Source organism: Ambystoma mexicanum, chromosome 13 (assembly GCF_040938575.1).
Source record: "Ambystoma mexicanum isolate Mex_15411 chromosome 13, UKY_AmexF1_1, whole genome shotgun sequence".
NCBI lineage: Eukaryota > Metazoa > Chordata > Amphibia > Caudata > Ambystomatidae > Ambystoma > Ambystoma mexicanum.
The window spans coordinates 121,530,483-121,551,227 of NC_090938.1; positions in this window are offsets into that span (position 1 = coordinate 121,530,483).

Here is a 20,745-nt window from a genome sequence, read left to right on the forward strand (position 1 = left end):
CCCTAGCGCCTCCATCCATTTTTAAGCATAAGTGGCCCCTGAGGGCCCCTCTCCTGTCCACTGCTAGTGCAAACTAGCAAACTATTCCCAACTCTTGGAATCGACTCTGTCCTCAAGTGGAGACCCTCCTCGAATAGTGGGAACCTATTCTTCATCGCCTCACCCACCTTCCTGAGTTGCTACAGACCCTCTAAGAGACCCCGTTTTGCCCATTTGAACTACTGTGTGCGCTTGCATTGCATGTACATTTGAGCATTAGGCTCCACTCTTCATAGGGATTGGACTGCCTCTTAGATAGAAGTGTGTTGGATGCAGAAGGGACTAAAGACTATTTGCACTGCCTGTTTCCTTCCCCTTTTAGGTTATAGACCCATTTCGTGCATTAACCCTTCAGACCCCATTGGTCTTGTATATATGTATTTAGATAGGATTGTATTGGCTTGATAGTGTTACTGTGATTTGATTTGTGTGTTGAAGCTGAAAGGCCTTGAAATAAATGTATATGTATTTTTAATCTAGCTACACCTGACTGTGAGTGATTTGTAAGTGTCCTTTACTCTGTCTGCTCATTGAGGTCTTTCAGTCAATCTCACCCCACCTCAGACCTAGTCTTGACCGCCGCCAAGCTACCTTGATTGGTCTGGCTTGTCCAGAAGATTACCCTGTTCCCAGAAACTAGGCTGGCCTCCTGAACTTCTGCCCACCAGGTCAGAGTTCAGAAATCCATCTCAACAGTTGCCATGAGTGAACACACAAGCAAGGGGCTTGCAGAGAAGGACACTTGTCTGACCTGAGGGGCACCTGGAGCAAACATGGCGCACATGATTAGGTTCACAAGGGACGTTGCCATGAGTGAACACACAAACAAGGGGCTTGCAGAGAAGGACACTTGCCTGACCTGAGGGGCACCTGGAGCAAACATGGCGCACATGATTAGGTTCACAAGGAACGTTGCCATGAGTGAACACACAAGCAAGGGGCTTGCAGAGAAGGACACTTGCCTGACCTGAGGGGCACCTGGAGCAAAAATGGCGCACATGATTAGGTTCACAAGGGACGTTGCCATGAGTGAACACACAAGCAAGGGGCTTGCAGAGAAGGACACTTGCCCGACCTGAGGGGCACCTGGAGCAAACATGGCCAACATGATTAGGTTCACAAGGGACGTTGCCATGAGTGAACACACAAGCAAGGGACTTGCAGAGAAGGACACTTGCCTGGCCTGAGGAGCGCCTGGAGCCAACATGGCCAACATGATCTGGTTTTGGAACAGACTGCTATACTTCTGGAGAGAACTGCCAAGAACGGTGTGCTCTGTGATAAGGGATGTGGTGAGCATGTCAGGGGCTGCTGTGGGATTAGGAAATCTAGGATTCAGGGAGAGGGCGAAGGGAAGTTCCAGGAAGGAGCATTGTGCTGCAGAGGACGTTGATTCTGAGCATATAGAAGTGAGACACTACGCCCCAAAATAAAGAAATGGGTATGATACACATTCCTTGCACTAATGTTCCAAAGGTGAGGGATGACATGGAAATGTGGGAATATCTGGAAGGAATTCTTAGCGTAGTCTGAGATCTATTCAAAGGGTAATACGAGCACTTAGAGGACGCACCAATATATAGACGATAAACAAAAGAGAATATGCTATGGGAAGTTATGCAACCTGCCTTAACACAGCCTCAGACCCACCCTACCCTATTTATTACTTTTATCTTCCTTCTCCTGTTCTTTTCTTTTGCCTCTTGTGTGTGCATCATGTGTATTTCCCCCAATTATTTAAGAAAACATCCTATTGAGGTGGGGGTGTTCTTAATTAGCTAATTGCTCAATGCTAACATGATAAATCACCAATAAAAATACATGTGGAGCAGCACTATATTCTGAGCTTTTTCTAAAGCCCAAGCGGAAGTGAATCATTGGTAGGTCCGGTAAGGTAGTGAGTTGCAGAGGTTCACACATTTGGGGGAGAGGAGCTGAGATTTAAGCCCAAGTTTCCTGGCTGTCTAGCTTGCAATTTAGCCAGGGTGCCAGATCTCACTGTGCCGTCTTCAGCTAAAAACCTCAGTGTTATCTATGACCCTTCTCATACCTTCTCTACTTTCATCTCCAAAAGTGGAACAGCAGCTCACCTCAACCCCCAAAATATTTGAAAAATCAGGCACCTCCTTCCATTCAACGCCGCCAAGCATCTCTTAACCACTCATCTTCTCTAAACTGGACTTGTGTGCCAGCAGCCTCTTTGGTCTCCTCAACTTTGCTTTCTGTCCTCGCGACAAGATCATTAACTTGGCTACCAGGACTCTCTTTGAACTCCCTCACTTGACACCTACTTCCTCGTACCGTCACCAGGCCGGATTGCTGATGATGCAAAACTGGGCAAGATTTAAATTTCTTCTCCTGGTTCACAAATCTATCCATGGTGAGGCACCAGTGTATCTATCCTCCTCTATCCAACTGTACAAGCCTTCTGGTAATTTCCACTCTGCCGTCTCGACTACCCTTATGGCTCCTCGCCATCCCTGTGCTTCCTCATGCTTCCACTCCTCTCTCCTTGCTTCAGTTGCATGGAATTCTCTTCCTCCAGACATCCAGGAAACAGTCCACACCGATTTGCTCAAAGCCAAACTAAAAGCATACCTCCACGCCTCAGAGTTCCCTCTTAACCTACCTTTCATCTGCCTATTAGCTAACATGTTCCCCTTGCCTCTAACCTGCCTCTGTCCCTCACTCCCTCTGCCTCCATTCTAGCACTTCACCCATCATGTTCACGTCCTGAGCAAAACTGGTCACACCTCCTACCTGCACTTAACATGTCCAATGTTCATTCTCCTTAATCTATGTCCACTTATTGTCGACAGTCAATGTTCCATTTATTCCCCTCCACAACCTGGTCAGAATGTCCCTCAAACTCACCCCATTGTGAGTAGCTCACTGCATCCCGTCAAATCCGATTTTTTATCTATTGGACGTTCTTTTGTGATCGAAAGAGCATTGTTCCTCCTGTATATGAATACATAAATATTTCCTCCCATAGACTATGACGTTTTACATAAATAGGTAATCTGTCCGCAGAGCAGTTTGTCACCACTGAAAGCAGCATGGTGTGCTCATCAAATCTGATTTTCGGAGCTCCGCCACACCCCAGCTAGGTTTGCACATTAGAAATCACAGAAATACATACCAAATCATATGCTAAATCAACCTGACAATGTATACGGAGAACTGAAACATATTAGGCAAAAAAAGTCATATTGATTCTAAAATTGGGCCAGAGCACAAATGAGATGGCAGAACTGCAAATAAATGCGAAGCAATCCAGAAAAGGGCATGAGTTCAAATGAGCCAAAGATTTCCTGTAACTTGTAGTGTGAAATCTAAGGCAGGGAAATGCTACTGAATGGTTGCAATCAATTGGCCCCACTGTTTTGCTAGGAATACAAATTTGACAAGTTGATCAATGGCATTTTTTTTAAAATAGCATCTTTGCAAAGGACCTGACTCACTTCACATGTTCAAATCTGTTCAGCTGGGTTGCCTCACTGCATTCCAGCTTACAGCTGTGCCGTTAATATTACATAGTTTATTAGATAGGGGGGCAACATCTGGAGGACAGAGGTCACTAGGTGCAGTTTTAAGTGGCAGACAGGGATATGGGGACTACAAGCTCTCTCCGCAATTACTATAATCTGAGTTGGTGTCTTCATAGTGGGGCCCCATGGAGCCACAGGACCCCTTTCAATTGAAAAGGTTGAAAGGCCATTGTGCCCTCCAGCACTGATGATATCCATTCACCTAAGTCCACCTATTGATTTATCCATCCAATCACATTAATTCATCCTCCAGCACTGATGACATCCATCCACCCAGCACACAATAGCAAACATACATACATCCACCTAAGCCCACTCATTGATTTATCCACCCAATTGCATTCATCCCCCTAAGCCCACCCATTGATGTATCCACCCAATCACATTCACCCACTAAGCCCACCCATTGATGTATCCACCCAATTGCATTCATCCCCCTAAGCCCACCCATTGATGTATCCACCCAATCACATTCACCCACTAAGCCCACCCATTGATGTATCCACCCAATCGCATTCATCCTCCTAAGCCCACCCAATGATGTATCCACCCAATCACATTCACCCACTAAGCCCACCCATTGATGTATCCACCCAATCACATTCACCCACTAAGCCCACCCATTGATGTATCCACCCAATCACATTCACCCACTAAGCCCACCCATTGATGTATCCACCCAATTGCATTAATTCCCCTAAGCCCACCCATTGATGTATCCACCCAATCACATTCACCCACTAAGCCCACCCATTGATGTATCCACCCAATCACATTCACCCACTAAGCCCACCCATTGATGTATCCACCCAATCGCATTCATCCTCCTAAGCCCACCCATTGATGTATCCACCCAATCGCATTCATCCTCCTAAGCCCACCCATTGATGTATCCACCCACACGCATTCATCCGCCTAAGCCCACCCATTGATGTATCCACCCAATCACATTCACCCACTAAGCCCACCCATTGATGTATCCACCCAATCGTATTCATCCTCCTAAGCCCACCCATTGATGTATCCACCCAATCACATTCACCCACTAAGCCCACCCATTGATGTATCCACCCAATCGCATTCATCCTCCTAAGCCCACCCAATGATGTATCCACCCAATCACATTCACCCACTAAGCCCACCCATTGATGTATCCACCCAATCACATTCACCCACTAAGCCCACCCAATGATGTATCCACCCAATCACAGTCGTCTACCTTAGTGCACTGATGGAAATGGAAAACATGTTTGGGGGAACCGTCACTTCTTAGGGTGGCCGGGGCTTTGGGAAAGAGAGGGCATGGCCCCCAGCCAGATTGCGCAACACAGTATCTCTATGTAGAACCCAATCCTGGCGATTTGCATAAAAGCAAAGAGCATTAGGTCCAGTCCACCCAATGATGTATCCAGCCAATCACATTCGTCCATGCGTGGAATCTCAAGCATACAATCACCCTGGCACATCCACTCAAAAACATCCACCTCACAGTCACCTTCTCTGGACCTGTTCATAAACATACCTATTAAAAAGACCAGACCTATTGGCTTTGTCAGCCCGGGGAGTATGTTATGTGGAGAGACTGTCAGGCGCCTGACCTCCCTTAGTTTCGCAAAGCATCTGAACACCCACGGGTGTCCTGATCCGGGACACTCGGGGGGTCATAAGGCCGCAGCTGTGCATGACACCGCCATGGCCGAGCCAAGCCAAGGACCCGTCCCATTGGCAGGACGCAGCGTGCCTGGGCTGTAAACAAGCTCCCTCCGTGCACATTGAGCACACGCCCACGCACGCACGCACAGTGCACGTCATGGCAGAGCTCGGGGACCCGCTCTGATGGTTTGACTTAGTGGCCTAATGCTTGTAAAAAACAAGGGGACACAAGCGCATTCCTGGGCTATTCCATCAGGCAGGACCTCGAGGCAATCATGAAAATAAGAAATACAAGCACAACTTAGGAGAAAAGCTATGCAACTTCAGGACATATAAAACTCCTAGGACGGAGGGCCCGAGTGCATATTCCGTCTACCACCCCTCCCCCCATCGCTCACGCTTAGATTATTCCCATTATAGCAGAGTATCCGGCTCAGAGGCCAGCGGCCGAAAAGGGCGAGACCCCCCCAGCTATCTTTCGATGGCACCCGACTGACCGACGCTGCACTTCCCCCCTTTCTCCAGGAAAAGAAACCCCCCTTGAACTTATAGATGTGCCTATGTGTGAAAAGAAATGCCCCATTGTTTCACAGACTAGGGCACACCCTGTCTGTGGGCACTGGGCAGCAACTCAAAATCCCAGGATCCCAATGTAAAGTGAAACCAACAACAGCAGCAAAACTGTAACACATAGACAGTGAAAGGACACATGTCTGTCTTTGAAACAGCTCGGATTCATGGGGGAGGGGCACCCGTTGTTATCCTGTTTTATAATGCTTCTGTTCCCCTCACATGTTTACATGACATCAATACATGCATTGCCTAAACACACCCGGAACATGCACACAGCTATACAGGCAAAGACACACACACCAGCTATGCAGGTCAGCCGTGTACTCCATCCTAATGGTTTAGGACTTAACCTATAATTATCGCACAGTGTATTAATGAACATTAGGGGTGTCCCGAGGTTTGGCTTCGAGCAGGCGCTCGGCTGAATTCCTGTCTGAAAAACATATTTTCAGCTCCGCCCAAATAGTTTGCCTCCTCATTTGAAGGCAATGTAATAACTCGGAGAGGCAAATATGGAGCGCAGATTACAAGCAATTGTAGTTAAACATTGTCTAACAATATTCCTCATTAAATATCATACTACGGTGCATAGGTGTGTGTAGTAAAGAGGGGGTAGAGGCGAGCATGGTTTGCTCCTAGAAGAATTCACACCAGGTAGTGGCGGCCAGAATGGCTGAGGTTATAGGTCAGGCAGAGTGACATGCCCCCACCTAGGAGGTCTCTCTCGCCGAATAGGTGTAAGGACTCTATGCATTGGACATAGAGAGCTATGATCCTCTGGTGAAATAGGTAGGGGGGTGGGGGGTGTTTGGAAATGGGAAGGCTGCCCAACACGTGGGCTGCTGCCTCTTCTAGGTCAAGGGGGCTGGGGGCGAGTCAGTTGCATGCCAGTTGACATTTCCCAACCCATCTCGCCTCGGGTGAGAACTTGCTTATTGGGAGATCTCAGGCCATTACATTACAAGCCAGCCGGCCCGAAGAGGAGAGGTGAGGGATGTGGCGTTGCCCCTTTAAGGGTACGCACGCGACGGAGTGACGTCAACTCCGTCGCGTGCCAGTTTAAATAAACGGGGCGGCTCCTGGTGACGTCAGTTCACCGGGGAGCCCACACCGACAACATCTCCGTCTCTGTGTCTCATTACCACAGGGGGTGGGGGGCTCACGGAGGCGGCCCATCGGAGACCGCTAACAGTGGCGACGAGACCGGGATCGCTTCCTGGGACACGCGGGGGAGTTCCGCCGCAGCGCAGATGATCGTATGTGAGCGCGCGACGAACTCCGACCGCAGAGAAGGAAGCGACGCACGCGGCCGGCGGCCATTTTGATGAACAGGCCTCGGAGACTCACGGCTTCATAACGAAGCGTCGGTGAGCCATCCGGGCTTAATTTTTGGAAACTTCAGCGGCGGATGGTCGCTGAACACAGCACATGTCAATTTCGTGAGGAAATTTTGACAATTTTCACGATTATTGTCGAGCAGAGGCAGGGAGACTCCATGGGGAGCCTGCTGTTGCAATAGGAGTCTGTCTCTTCCTCTACTCAATTTTTGGACACATCATTGTCTGCATGCTGGCTGGAGTGACACCTTCACGAAGATCACGGCTGGTGGTGAGTTGCGGCCCCTTTCTTGCCAATCTTGTGGGGTGCTGTGCGCTTTCCACCATGAACCAGGATGCTGCTGCTGCTCCTGCTGTTGTGGGTCCGGCACCGCCTGTGCTTCCACCTGCCCCGCCCCCGAAACCACCGGGGTCCCTACAGCCAATGCCTGAGTTTGATATCTCGGGTGCTCCATCGGGCCTGGGACAGAGGTGGAAGATGTGGATGGATAGGCTGGAGATGTACTTCAGGGCCACAATGGAAACAACGGACGACGGCAAGCTGGCCACCCTCCTGTACTCTGCTGGTCCGGCGATGCATGAGGTATTTATGTCCCTGCAGCCGGTGGACGGATCGTTTGCTGCGGCAAAGGAGGCACTCCATAATCATTTTCTGCCAATGGCCAATGCGGACTATGAACGTTTTCTTATGGGAACGGCTCGCCAAAAAGATGATGAGACTCTGGATGTATTCTTTGGGCGGCTGCGGCGTCTGGCAGCACCGTGTGCCTGGAATGACCCCGAGGTCATGATTAGGAACCAACTCATTCAGGGGTGCAGCTCTGGGAAACTGAGACGCCAGATCCTGCGAGAGCCGGGCATCACCCTCCCTCGCATCCTAGAACTGGGGAGGTGCCACGAGGTCTCTGAACTGCGGGCAACCAGGATGGAAGCGGGTATTCGCCCAGCCAAGGTGGAAGAGATCTGTGCGGTCGGAAGAGGCCGCGGGTTAAGGCGCCCCATGAACAATCAGAGCCAGCGCGCGCAGGGGTCGAATGTCTCCTGCCCGAAGTGTGGCTATGATCTCCCGCACCCCGCGGAGTGCCCGGCAACGGGAGTCAAGTGTGGCAGATGCGGAGGCCCTGACCATTTCGCCAGAATGTGTAAGTCTGCCGCCCCCAAAATTGTGCCGAGGGGACCAGTTCGAGCCGGCTTCTTCTGGCCCCAGAGGGCCTCCAACGTTGCCCAGGTGGACCAAGGTGACGAAGGAGTCCCTCAGGAGGAGGAGGACGAGGATGAGGAGAACGTGTTTTTCGTGTCCAGTGTGAGCGTACTCAAGTCCCGCTCCAAAAGACAACCCAGGTGTAACGTGTTGGTGAATGGAGACTCTGTGCCGATGCTAGTGGACACTGGCGCATCTGTAAATGTAATGGCCCGCCAGCATTACAAGACCATGCTGGCCCCGCCTGCGCTGGCTGCGCCGAGGGCACGCATATTCACCTTCGGCGGGGACCGGCCTTTGCCTCTAGACGGTGTATTCGTGGCCCGTGTGCAGTATGGGGACTCACACATACGGGCTCGATTCTACGTTACACCGGTGAGCGACAACACCCTGCTCTGCTGTGCCGCGGCGGAGGCACTGGGCATTGTCACGTTCGCATACGCAGTATACTTAGAGGACATCCAGGTCCTCCTGGCCAAACATGGATCCCTGTTTGAGGGCATTGGACAGCTGGTGGGTGAGCCGGTCCGGCTCCATATCGATGAATCCATACAACCAGTGGCGCTGAAGCACCGACGGGTCCCTTTCCATCTCAGGGATCTGGTGGATCGTGAACTTGACAACCTCGTGGGGTTGGACATAATCGAAAAGGTTGAAGGACCCACCCCCTGGGTGTCCCCCATTGTCATCGCCCGCAAGCTCAAGCAACCCGATGCTGTGAGAATTTGTGTGGACATGCGGCTGCCTAATAAGGCCATAAAGAGGGAGCGACACCTCACCCCCACCATCGATGACATTATTGCGGAGCTGCAGGGTGCAAGGTTTTTCTCTAAGCTCGACCTGAGTTCGGGCTATCATCAGGTGGTCTTGCACCCCGAGTCCAGGTACATTACTACCTTTACCACACATCGGGGTCTCTATCGATATAAAAGACTAAGCTTTGGGGTGTCCTCGGCAGCGGAGGTCTTTCAAAACATAATAAGAGGTGCACTGGCGGATCTGGAGGGCGTCCTTAATATCAGCGATGATATCCTAGTGTACGCCAAATCGGAAACGGAGCATCTGTCACGCCTGTCCAAGACTTTTGAACGGCTACGTCTGCTGGGCCTCACTTTACACAAGGACAAGTGCGAATTTCTGAAGACCGAGATCGAATTCTTTGGGTTCGTATTCAAGGCGGATGGGGTGTCACCAGATCCCCGCAAAGTGAGAGACATCAAGGAGGCGCGTCCGCCCGAAAATGTCGCGGAGGTGAGGAGTTTTCTGGGGATGGTTACTTACTGCGGCCGTTTCATCAGAAATCTCGCATCCCGCTCTGAGCCCCTGAGGTCGCTCACCAAGAAGGACACCACCTGGCAGTGGGGCCCTCTGGAACAGGCGGCATTTGACGATATTCGAGGAGCGTTAGCGGCGCATGACACCATGGCATTCTTTGACCCGAGCCTGCAGACGGAGATCGTGGTGGACGCCAGCCCATATGGGCTAGGGGCAGTGCTCACGCAAGTGGGAAAAGACCAGGAGGTCCGGCCAATAGCATACGCCAGCAAGGCCCTGTCTGACACTGAGCAACGTTACTCTCAACTCGAGAGGGAGGCCCTGGCGGTGCTGTGGGGCTGTCGGCACTTCCGCCTCTACATTCTGGGGCGTCCCGTGACCGTGGTCACTGACCACAAGCCGCTGTTGCCGATCATGGCGGGCTCGTCATCTCGCCCGCCAGTGAGGATTGAGCGTTGGATGCTCGCCCTGCTGGAGTATGGGGTGTCATTGACCTATCGTCCCGGTGCTAACAATGCGGCGGACTACCTATCTCGACACCCCAGGAACGACTCGCAGGTGTCGGCGTCGGCGGAGGAAGCCGACGAACACGTCTGCCTGGTCATAGAGACTGCGACACCCAACTCCATGCAGGTGGAGGAACTTGAGGCGGCTTCGAAAGGCGACGAGTGTTTCTCCATCCTGAAGGAGGCCATGCAGAAGGGTGCCTGGAAGACAGTGCTGGAGGCGGTGGAGCGAAGAACATGTGAGGCCAGGGTCACTCTCGAGCAGTTGTGGAGAGTGAGAGAGGAACTAACATTCTCCGAGTCGGGGCTACTGCTAAGAGGGGAAAGGATCGTAGTGCCCCAAGCCAAAGTGGCACAGGTCATCGCGCTGGCGCACCAAGGTCATCAAGGGGCCCCCAAAACCAAAGCTCGCCTCCGTCAGAAGGTGTGGTTTCCTGAGTTGGAGCGGAAGGTGGAGGCGTTCGTGGCCTCTTGTGTGTGGTGTCAGGCGGCGGCCCCGGCCCAGAAGGAACCGTCCATTGAAGCAATGCCCCGCGGGACTCGACCATGGGAAGTGGTGCACGCCGACTCTGGGTCTACATCCAGAGGCACGCATTTTCTAGTGGTGGTAGACGAGTGGTCGAGGTACCCGGAAGTGGAGTTTATAGACTCAGTGGCATTTGAGAACGTGGTGGTGGCGCTGGAGAAGATCTTTGCCACTCATGGCCTCCCCTCTGTGCTGTGCTCGGACAACGGAGCCCCATTCCAGGGGGAGAGTTTCGCAGAGCTCATGAAAGAGTATGGAATTCAACACCGGCGGGTCACCCCGCTGTGGCCCCGCGCCAACGGGGAGGCCGAGCGAATGATGCGCACCCTCAACAAGGTGTTCCGCATTGCCCATGGAAAAGGGGAGTGTTTGCAGAGGGCTCTGTACGTATTCCTACGAGGGTACCGCACCACCCCTCATTCGTCTACGGGGGTGGCTCCGGCAGAAGCACTATTCCAGCGGTGCCCGAGAGATGTCATACCGGAGGTGGGGGACAGAGACCCCGCTGTCATCGACAATGAGCAGGTGGAAGAGGACAGACAGGTCAGGACCCAGATGGAGAACATCCGGAGGGGGCTCAGACCCCCACACATCGCGCTGGGGGATGAGGTGCTGGTAAGAAATCGTCACCCTCATGGAAAACTGTCTCTCACGTATGAACCCGCCCCCCTGGACGTGGTAGCTGTCAAGGGGTCAATGGTGACTGCATCGGATGGAACTTCATCGGTAACCAGGAATGCGTCGTTCTTCAGGAAGATTGGTGACCCCAGAGTGGACAACCCGGACAACCGAGAAAGTGAAGGCGCTCTGGATGAAGGTGGGGGAGAACGCGCCGTAGTGGAATCGCCGGCTCGAGGCGGACCCAGTCCAGGAACACCAGCCAGGGACGGTGGCAGGAGGTACCCCCTGAGATCAGGGCGTGGGAAACCTGCCCGTCTCAGTGACTATGTTACGGACTGAGCTGGGAGGCTGACCGGGGACTAATGGTCAGGCCATGACAGGTACACACGGGGGATCCGGGTGGCTGTCAATAAATGGGGGTTTGTGTTGAAACTTATAGAGTGATATGTGTCATAGATGTGTGCTAGTTAAGTACTCCTATTTCCAATTTGTTGTTATGGAAAAGGAGGAGTGTGGCGTTGCCCCTTTAAGGGTACGCACGCGACGGAGTGACGTCAACTCCGTCGCGTGCCAGTTTAAATAAACGGGGCGGCTCCTGGTGACGTCAGTTCACCGGGGAGCCCACACCGACAACATCTCCGTCTCTGTGTCTCATTACCACAGGGGGTGGGGGGCTCACGGAGGCGGCCCATCGGAGACCGCTAACAAGGGAGATGACAGAGAGACCCCTGTACCTGCTGGTGCTGTCTGGCGAGAATCTGAGAAAATGCCCTGGGCCCGATTCACAAAAAGTGGCGCCAATGAAAACCGCACAGAGACGATGCGCTCGCGGCGTTGCTTTGCTTTCAGAAATGCCCAGGCCACCTCCTTCTCAAAGGTGACTGGGCCATTTCAGGGGGGCTGAAAGTAGCCCTATCATGGGGGTTTCCAGGCCCTTGAATGCACCAGTGTTAGGAGTGCGCTCCCAACACTAACTTCAGTGCTAAGAGCGCATTTTTATTTATTTTTCATTACTTAATTTAATCGGATTAGCGATTTTTACAAAACAGAATTTAAGTGTTAGCGAAGAAGTAAACGTAAAACATCACAGAAACAAAGACTGTTATTCTTTCCATTATCCAAATAACAAGGACAAAACGCTCGAAGCTAGTCCTGCGGTTTAAAGCTGGGGGGCTCCCCTCTTCTCAGGATTTGCTTCATAGTTTGTGCCGTCACTATTTCCCATGCAGTCTTTCCCACCACAAGTTTTCTTCAAAAACGTAAGCGGAAGCAAAAAGAGGGTTCATGAAACTTGCTCTTATTTATTTATTTATTTATTTATTTATTTATTTTTAATGTGATATAGTTTTATAAACAAAAACTTTACTCTTATAGTTCTTTACAGAAACTTCCTCTTATAGTTTGAGTTGCAGGACAAGCCAGAAGCAAGTGTTTTATCGTTTCAATCTGATCGCCCCCCACAGAAACGACACTTGTTCGAGCTTGAAAGGCCTCTAACCGCTAGAATTTCATTCGTTTCTAAGAGATTGAGGCGTGCTCTAAGAAAATATTCCTTAATGATTTATTTGGAAACTTTTTCAAGAAGTCCTGTATGCAATTTAATTAATTTCCTTGCTTGAGCCGATAAATATGATGTCGATTAAAATGTTTCCGCTGTTTCTAGAGTACGGATCCAATCTAGTTCATCCATTTGGTATTCACCTTTTTCGGGTTTTGGATCAGCTCTTCTTCACAGCTTTGAATTTCCTTCAACTTCTTTTTACAGTCTTTCTCCCACACCTTGAGTATTTTGCACCGCCCTCCTGTTTTTTCCAGTCTTATTACAATGAAGATAGAAGGGCGGTTTTCCAGTATGGTTTTCCTATACAGCATCATGCTGTTACGCTCGATTGTTGCTTGTAGTGATAGGAGACTTAGTTCTCGTCTAATTAGAACCATAGAAGATGATTTTGGCAAATTAAGAACGGATCGCCAAAAGTACCCTTCACGTTGAAGCCATATCCTTTTTGGTATCTCTGGCATTGCTTCTGCACCATATGTGAGAGACGGGACCACCTTGGCTCTGTAGAAGCTAATAGCTGGAATTCCTGAAAAGCGAGCACATTTTTTGTCCATAGCTCTAGCTTCCTCGTCTTTTCTTGGAGGACTTGTTGGTTAGCGGTTTCTGATTTGGAGCTCTCCAGGGTAACTCCCAGGTACTTGAATTTATTGACCTTTTCTATTTGAGAGCCTTCCAAAACCATATGAATTTTTCTTTTTTCTTTTGAGTCTTTTCCAATGACATGATCTTTGGATGTACGTTTTTTGGCGGACATTGCCACAGTGTTAGTTTGGTCCAGAGCTTTTCTCGATTGACCTGGTCAAAAGCTTGAGCCAGATTAATAAACACAACAAAAACCCTGGGGCCCCCCCTCCTGGATCTTACTCTTGAGGGTACTCATGAACATAATGTTCGCGCTGGTACGAATGTTTTTCATAAATCCCGTTTCAAAGGGGTCAGCACAGGGCGCAGAACTAGCCCAAAGTGGAAAACGCTTCAGCAACATGGAACCAAGACTTCCAGTAGTGTGATAGGACGGTAATTTCTCGGGTCCTCCTTAGTTCCCTTTTTATAGATGGGGACCACGATGGATGAGGTCCAGGATATTGGTATAGATTTGGACTCAGTGCATCTCTTGAAGATGGCGCTAATAAAGGAAGCCCATTCCCCCGGGTGGCTGTTGAGATCGATGTTTGTAATACCATCAGGACCCGGAGCTCCCGATGGTTTCAGCTTCCGGATGACCTCTTCGATTTGATCTCTGTTTCCAAGATCAGTGCATGGTTCATTTATATCGCGTTGCTCTAAAGTGCTGCTAGATGGTGCAAGATGAAATAAGGTTTTAAAGAACTTCACCCATGTTGCTTCGCCTATGCTATTCAAGAGGCCCTCTTCCACTGGGGAATCCACGGATATGATCAGAGACCAGAATTCTCGCGGGTTATGGCCGTTCAGCGTCCTAAACATCTCCTCTGAGTCCCGTTGGTAAAGTGATAGGCGATGGTTTTTAACCCATGACTTATAAGCCTTTGTAGCTGCAAGCAACCGATCTCTGTTTGTTTTAGAGTTTCGCTTCTGAACCAGGTGTTTAATTTTTCGAAGTTCTCATCTTTTTTGTAGAAGAATTTTGCTGTAGATATGATTTTTAGGATTTGATTAACTTCTTGTTTTTTTTTTATATTTGCCTTGTATGTTACAAGCAATGGTTGATAATCCGAGGATGTTGAGTTTCCAATAGCCTGGCTAGCACTTTTCACATCATTGTAGTTTTTGGTAAGTTCTAAGATGTTTCTAGCACTCAGTTTCAGTCGAGTTCTTTGAGGATTACATTCTATGTATGTCTTCATTTGAAGTTTTTGCGCCGAGTGTGATAACCATGCGAAGGACAGTAGATTATGATCACTTGGTACTGTCTTGGTGACCTCAAATTAGTCTATTAGGGGCAATAAGGCCCTTGTTGCGAAACTGTAATCAATTGTTGCATATGATTGATCTCTTTCCCATGTTGGTATACATTCTGCTTGTGTGAATAAAGTGCCAACTTGAAGAAATCTCTCGAGGTCTTGAGGTTGTTCCACAAGGCACCCGCTCTTCACCTCGAATTTTTGGCTCCTTCAACGTTCCTCTTCCCTCCTGATTTCTACAGATTGCGTTTAGATCCCCACAAATGATTATATGAGAGACTTGATGTTCCGAATACGCCTCGTCGATTGCTTTTTCCATCATTGACAGGAAGCTCTTATTGTCCATAACTTGATGATGCCAATAAGTATTCATAATAATCATTGGGATAGAAAATAACTTGCCTGTCTGGGCCATTTTTTGTTCCCAACTTTCTAGGATGATCAACAAAAAAAGTTTAGCTACAATCGTTGCTTGTAGAGGTAGACCACTACCTGAGCGTATCGCTGATATTAATCCTGAGGAAGGGTGACCTTGGGCTCCTTTTTGAGCAGGAGCAAAAGCTAGATCGTAGCCATCGAGAGTAGGTTATTTGGTTATTCAGGATTCCTGAAGGCACAATATGTCGTAAGTGCCCAAGTCGATTCCACCTTCCACCGTCAAATGACGAAAGCCCCGTGTGTTCCAGGATCCTAACCTCAGCACCCGTTCCAATGGTTTTTGGATGTCAGTATGTTCATCCTTTTGACTCGGGTGGAGAGGAGGTTCTCATTGCTACTTACTAAGATTGGAAGTTAGAGCTTTCGTGACCCAGGACCATAGGTTTTGGAGCAGTGCCGGCCTCGCCTTTACCTGGGTCAATAACGTATCTCGAGGAAGGTCTTCAACCACTGTCCTTTGTATTTTCTCTAGAGGTCCTAACGGAAATCTTCCGCTCCCAAGGGGATCTTTGTAGTTTAGACTTTCAGCTGGCGTTTGCACGGGAGAAGTTTGTTTGACTGTCGTTGAATTAGTTTGGTGTGTATTCCTTTCTTTTGATCTGTTGGAGGGTCGAGCATCCCGTTTTGTTGTTTTCGAAGAGGGTCGGGTCTTAGCGTCCTCCATAGACCTCGTTTTGGTAGTGCCGATCTTCCATTTTGGAGGTACAATTATGTTTAGAAGCACTCTCTTTGGTAGCTTAGCTTTCACCATTTGGACCGTTTGCTGTGTCAGGCAGAGATGATCTGTCTGCTACTCTAGCAAGTTTAACCCCAATCTCAGGAAGTTTACAACTGCATCTCCTATCATGGTTTTCACAACCGGGGAGAATATATGCAGGTATGCAATGTCTTTGTCCCCCTCGTGCTCCGGTGACACGAGTTTAAGATCCTCAGTTCTTAAGAGGCGCAAGTTCGGGATACATTGCAGCAGATTTAGTACTGTTCTATTCAAAACAAGGTATTCCCAGTTGTCAAGCAGTTTCTCCAACTGAAAGGTGCGTTTTTTTTACCGCCCGATTTTCCCTTCTGGTCTTCACACTATTCGCCATCTCCCTTGGACGATGGGTTCTTGTTTCAGGGCGATGGGTTCTAATTTCAAGATGATCCGACCTTTGACGCTGAATGCCCAACGTAGGTCTTTGTGAATATTTCACACCTTTTATGGTGCGCTCGGTTGAGGTTTGATATTGGGGATAATCTCTTACACAGCACAGGGATGGCAGTTCCTTATAGGTGTTTTCGTGTCTTTTGGCTTAAGCATCCTAGTATATCCCCGGGATTTCCGATTTTCAGTATCCGGACCCTAAGTGGGTCTGGAAATTTGTATTATTACAATGATCTTCAAGGGTCTGGAAGTTAGCTGGGGCCTCGATTTCCCATGACTGTCTATTGTTCTTGTTATGCTGGGTTCTGACCACACCGGAACAGAGTCACTTGCCCCAAAATGTTCAACCTCCTTTTGGGCTATTTGAGCCTCCTGATCTACGTATAGATGCTCACGTAGGTTTATCAAGCCACCTGCCTCCATAAAATCCTCACCTATTCTTGGAGATTGTGGAGGGGATTCCCTTTTTCTAGACATTTAGATGAATTATGACTTCCCGCCTTGTCTTTTGAATGCCTTGGGCCTTGTGCTTTTAATTTCGATGCGTGCGTCAACAGCCAAGGTTCAATTTCACCACTGACATTTGGATCCCCACCATTAGACGAGGCTTGCTGCCTGCTTACAGCAGATTCTTTGACTTTTAACTGGTCAAAGATGGCAAAATCTCTTTTCTTTGGGAGCGGTATCGGCACTGATGTTATTTATCGGTTCCGTCAAAATGAGGATTACGCCTTCATCTATTACAGTTATTGGATCCTCCCAATTTGTTTTCTTTTTGTTATGTCAGTTGGTTGCGCAGCTCTACTGTCTCATCAAACTTTCTTTTTGCCTGTTTACTGAAGAAACCCACCACTGTTGGTGCTAACAGAAAATTAGGAGCTTCCCCTTTCTTGGAGTCTTCCCTTTTTTCCTTTTTCTGTTTGGTAGGGAAGCTGGGTTTTACCTGAATTTTGCCTTAAATGGGCATTTCTTTTACGCCGAGGAAGTGCTTCTTTTTGTTTATACGGACGTTGTTTTGCACATGGCTGCTGAGGCGACTTGAAAGTGGAAGTTACCTTGCTGTTCCCCCTTGAGCTCTTCCTGGGGGGATCCCGCCAAACTTGAGTTGGGCTTGTAGTGATGTCACTCTGGGAATCCCCTAGTTCAGGTGCAACCCCGGGCTCGTCATTCACAGGGCTATGCAAAGAGTTTTCATGCTGACTTGGTTTTTCCCCAGTGAGTGGACATCCTGGGACTGGTCTTCTCAGCAGCCCTCTCGCCCTTCCGCAGATCGTTTCCCTGTGATAGTAGCTCCAGGGGGTCAATTCTTACAATCCCTGTAGGTGAATCAAACGTATCGACATCCTTTAGTCCAACAGAGGGACCCGCTTCAGTGTCTATGGGCACCAAACCTGCGTTTGGACCCTCGCGACCATCGGACAGACGTCCAGGCCGCAGAGTTCGTTCAGCAAAGCAAGAGTAACGCAGAGACTGCTACTCTGCAGCTACTCTGAGCGCATTTCAAAGTGACAGGCCATTCCGCAAAGGGCCTGTCTGTCCCTGTTAAATGCTTCCAAAATCAAAATGCATTTCCATCTGTGTTTGAAGATTGAAATGCAAGTGGGAGAGCAGTGGTCTACAACGCTGCACCCCCACTTCAAAAAGAGTGCAGGACGGGTTCAGAAATGTGCACTCATGCCTGGCGCTTTCCCCTGCAGCTAGTTCAAACAGGTGCGGCGAGGACGGTTCACATTTCAGAGCGCATTCCATTGGCGAATTCGGGATACGCACTGATATGCGCAAAACACCTCCGTGTGAGATGCAGTGCGATTACGACTGCTCCAGCCACATCGGCCTCTATGGCAGAGGCCTCCCCCTCTGCCATGTGAGGTTTAGTCGGGGGATGGAGCCCACTCACCTCACATGTACCCACGACTTGTGTTCTGCACGAGTGGACAGAAACCGTTTATACATTTCTATGTGAGCTGCAAGGAAGGTTTGAAGCCTGCTTTGCACAAACATTATTTTGCAACTCCCAAGAGAGTGCAATTTTTGAGATCTGTGTTGGCAACTGCAAATTGCAACATATATTTCATTCATTGCAACCTAGCACTAGGCGTTCGTTACGCCTGCCACACATATCTGCTCTCTGATGTTGCATACGCAGCATCCATCAGCACATCTGCTCTCTGATTGCGCAGCATCCATCAGCACATCTGCTCTCTGATGTTGCATGCGCAGCATCCATCAGCACATCTGCTCTCTGATGTTGCATACGCAGCACCCATCAGCACATCTGCTCTCTGATGTTGCATGCGCAGCATCCGTCAGCACATCTGCTCTCTGATGTTGCATGCGCAGCATCCGTCAGCACATCTGCTCTCTGATGTTGCATGCGCAGCATCCGTCAGCATATCTGCTCTCTGATGTTGCATGCGCAGCATCCATCAGCACATCTGCTCTCTGATGTTGCATACGCAGAATCCATCAGCACATCTGCTCTCTGATGTTGCATACACAGCACCCATCAGCACATCTGCTCTCTGATTTTACATACACAGCATCCATCAACACATCTGTTCTTTGATGCTGCATAAGCAGCATCCATCAGCACATCTGCTCTCTGATTTTGCATACGCAGCATCCATCAGCACATCTGCTCTTTGGTGTTTCATACGCATCTGTATATGCAGCATCCATCAGCACACCTGCTCTCTGATGTTGCATACGCAGCATCTATCAGCACATCTGCTTTCTGATTTTTCATACGCAGCATCCATCTGCACATCTGCGCTCTGATTTTGCATACAGCATCCATCAGCACATCTGCTCTGATGTTGCATACGCAGCACCCATCAGCACATCTGCTCTCTGATTTTGCATACACAGCATCCATCAGCACATCTGTTCTCTTATGTTGCATACGCATCTGCATACATAGCATCAATCAGCACATCTGCTCTCCGATGTTGCATACACATCTGCATACACAGCATCCATCTGCACATCTGCTCTCTGACTTTGCATACAGCATCCATCAGCACATCTGCTCTGATGTTGCATACGCAGCACCCATCAGCACATCTGCTCTCTGATTTTGCATACACAGCATCTATCAGCACATCTGCTCTCTGATGTTGCATACGCATCTGCAGCATCCATCAGCACATCTGCTCTCTGATTTTGCATATGCAGCATCCATCAGCACATCTGTTCTCTGATGTTGCATGCACAGCATTCATCAGCACATCTGCTCTGATGTTGCATACACATCTGCATATGCAGCATCCATCAGCACATCTGCTCGCTGATTTTGCATATGCAGCATCCACCAGCACATCTGGTCTCTGATTTTGCATATGCAGCATCCATCAGCACATCTGCTCTCTGATTTTGCATACACAGCATCCATCAGCACCTCTGCTCTCTGATTTTGCATATACAGCATCCATCAGCACGTCTGCTCTCTGAGTTTGCATACACAGCATCCATCAGCACATCTGTTCTCCAATTTTGCATAGGCAGCAACCATCAGCACATCTGCTCTATGATGTTGCATACGCAGCATCCATCAGCACATCTGCTCTCTGATGTTTTATATGCATCTGCAGCACCCATCAGCACATCTGCTCTCTGATGTTTTATATGCATCTGCATCATCCATCAGCACATCTGCTCTCTGATTTTTCATACACAGCATCCATCAGCACATCTGCTCTCTGATGTTTTATATGCATCTGCATCATCCATCAGCACATCTGCTCTCTGATTTTGTATATACAGCATCCATCAGCTCTATGATGTTGCATATGCAGCATCCATCAGCACATCTGCTCTCTGATGTTGCATACGCAGCACCCATCAGCACATCTGCTCTCTGATTTTGTATATACAGTATCCATCAGCACATCTGCTCTCCAATTTTGCATATGTAGCATCCATCAGCACATCTGCTCTCTGATGTTGCATACGCAGCATCCATCAGCACATCTGTTCTCTTATGTTGCATACGCAGCATCCATCAGCACATCTGCTCTCTGATGTTGCATACGCATCTGCAGCATCCATCAGCACATCTGCTCTGATTTTGCATATGCAGCATCCATCAGCACATCTGCTCTCTGATGTTGCATACGCAGCATCCATCAGCACATCTGCTCTCTGATTTTGCATACACAGCATCTATCAGCACATCTGCTCTCTGATGTTGCATACGCATCTGCAGCATCCATCAGCACATCTGCTCTGATTTTGCATATGCAGCATCCATCAGCACATCTGCTCTCTGATGTTGCATACGCAGCATCCATCAGCACATCTGCTCTCTGATTTTGCATACACAGCATCTATCAGAACCTCTGCTCTCTGATGTTGCATACGCATCTGCAGCATCCATCAGCACATCTGCTCTCTGATTTTGCATATGCAGCATCCATCAGCACATCTGCTCTCTGATTT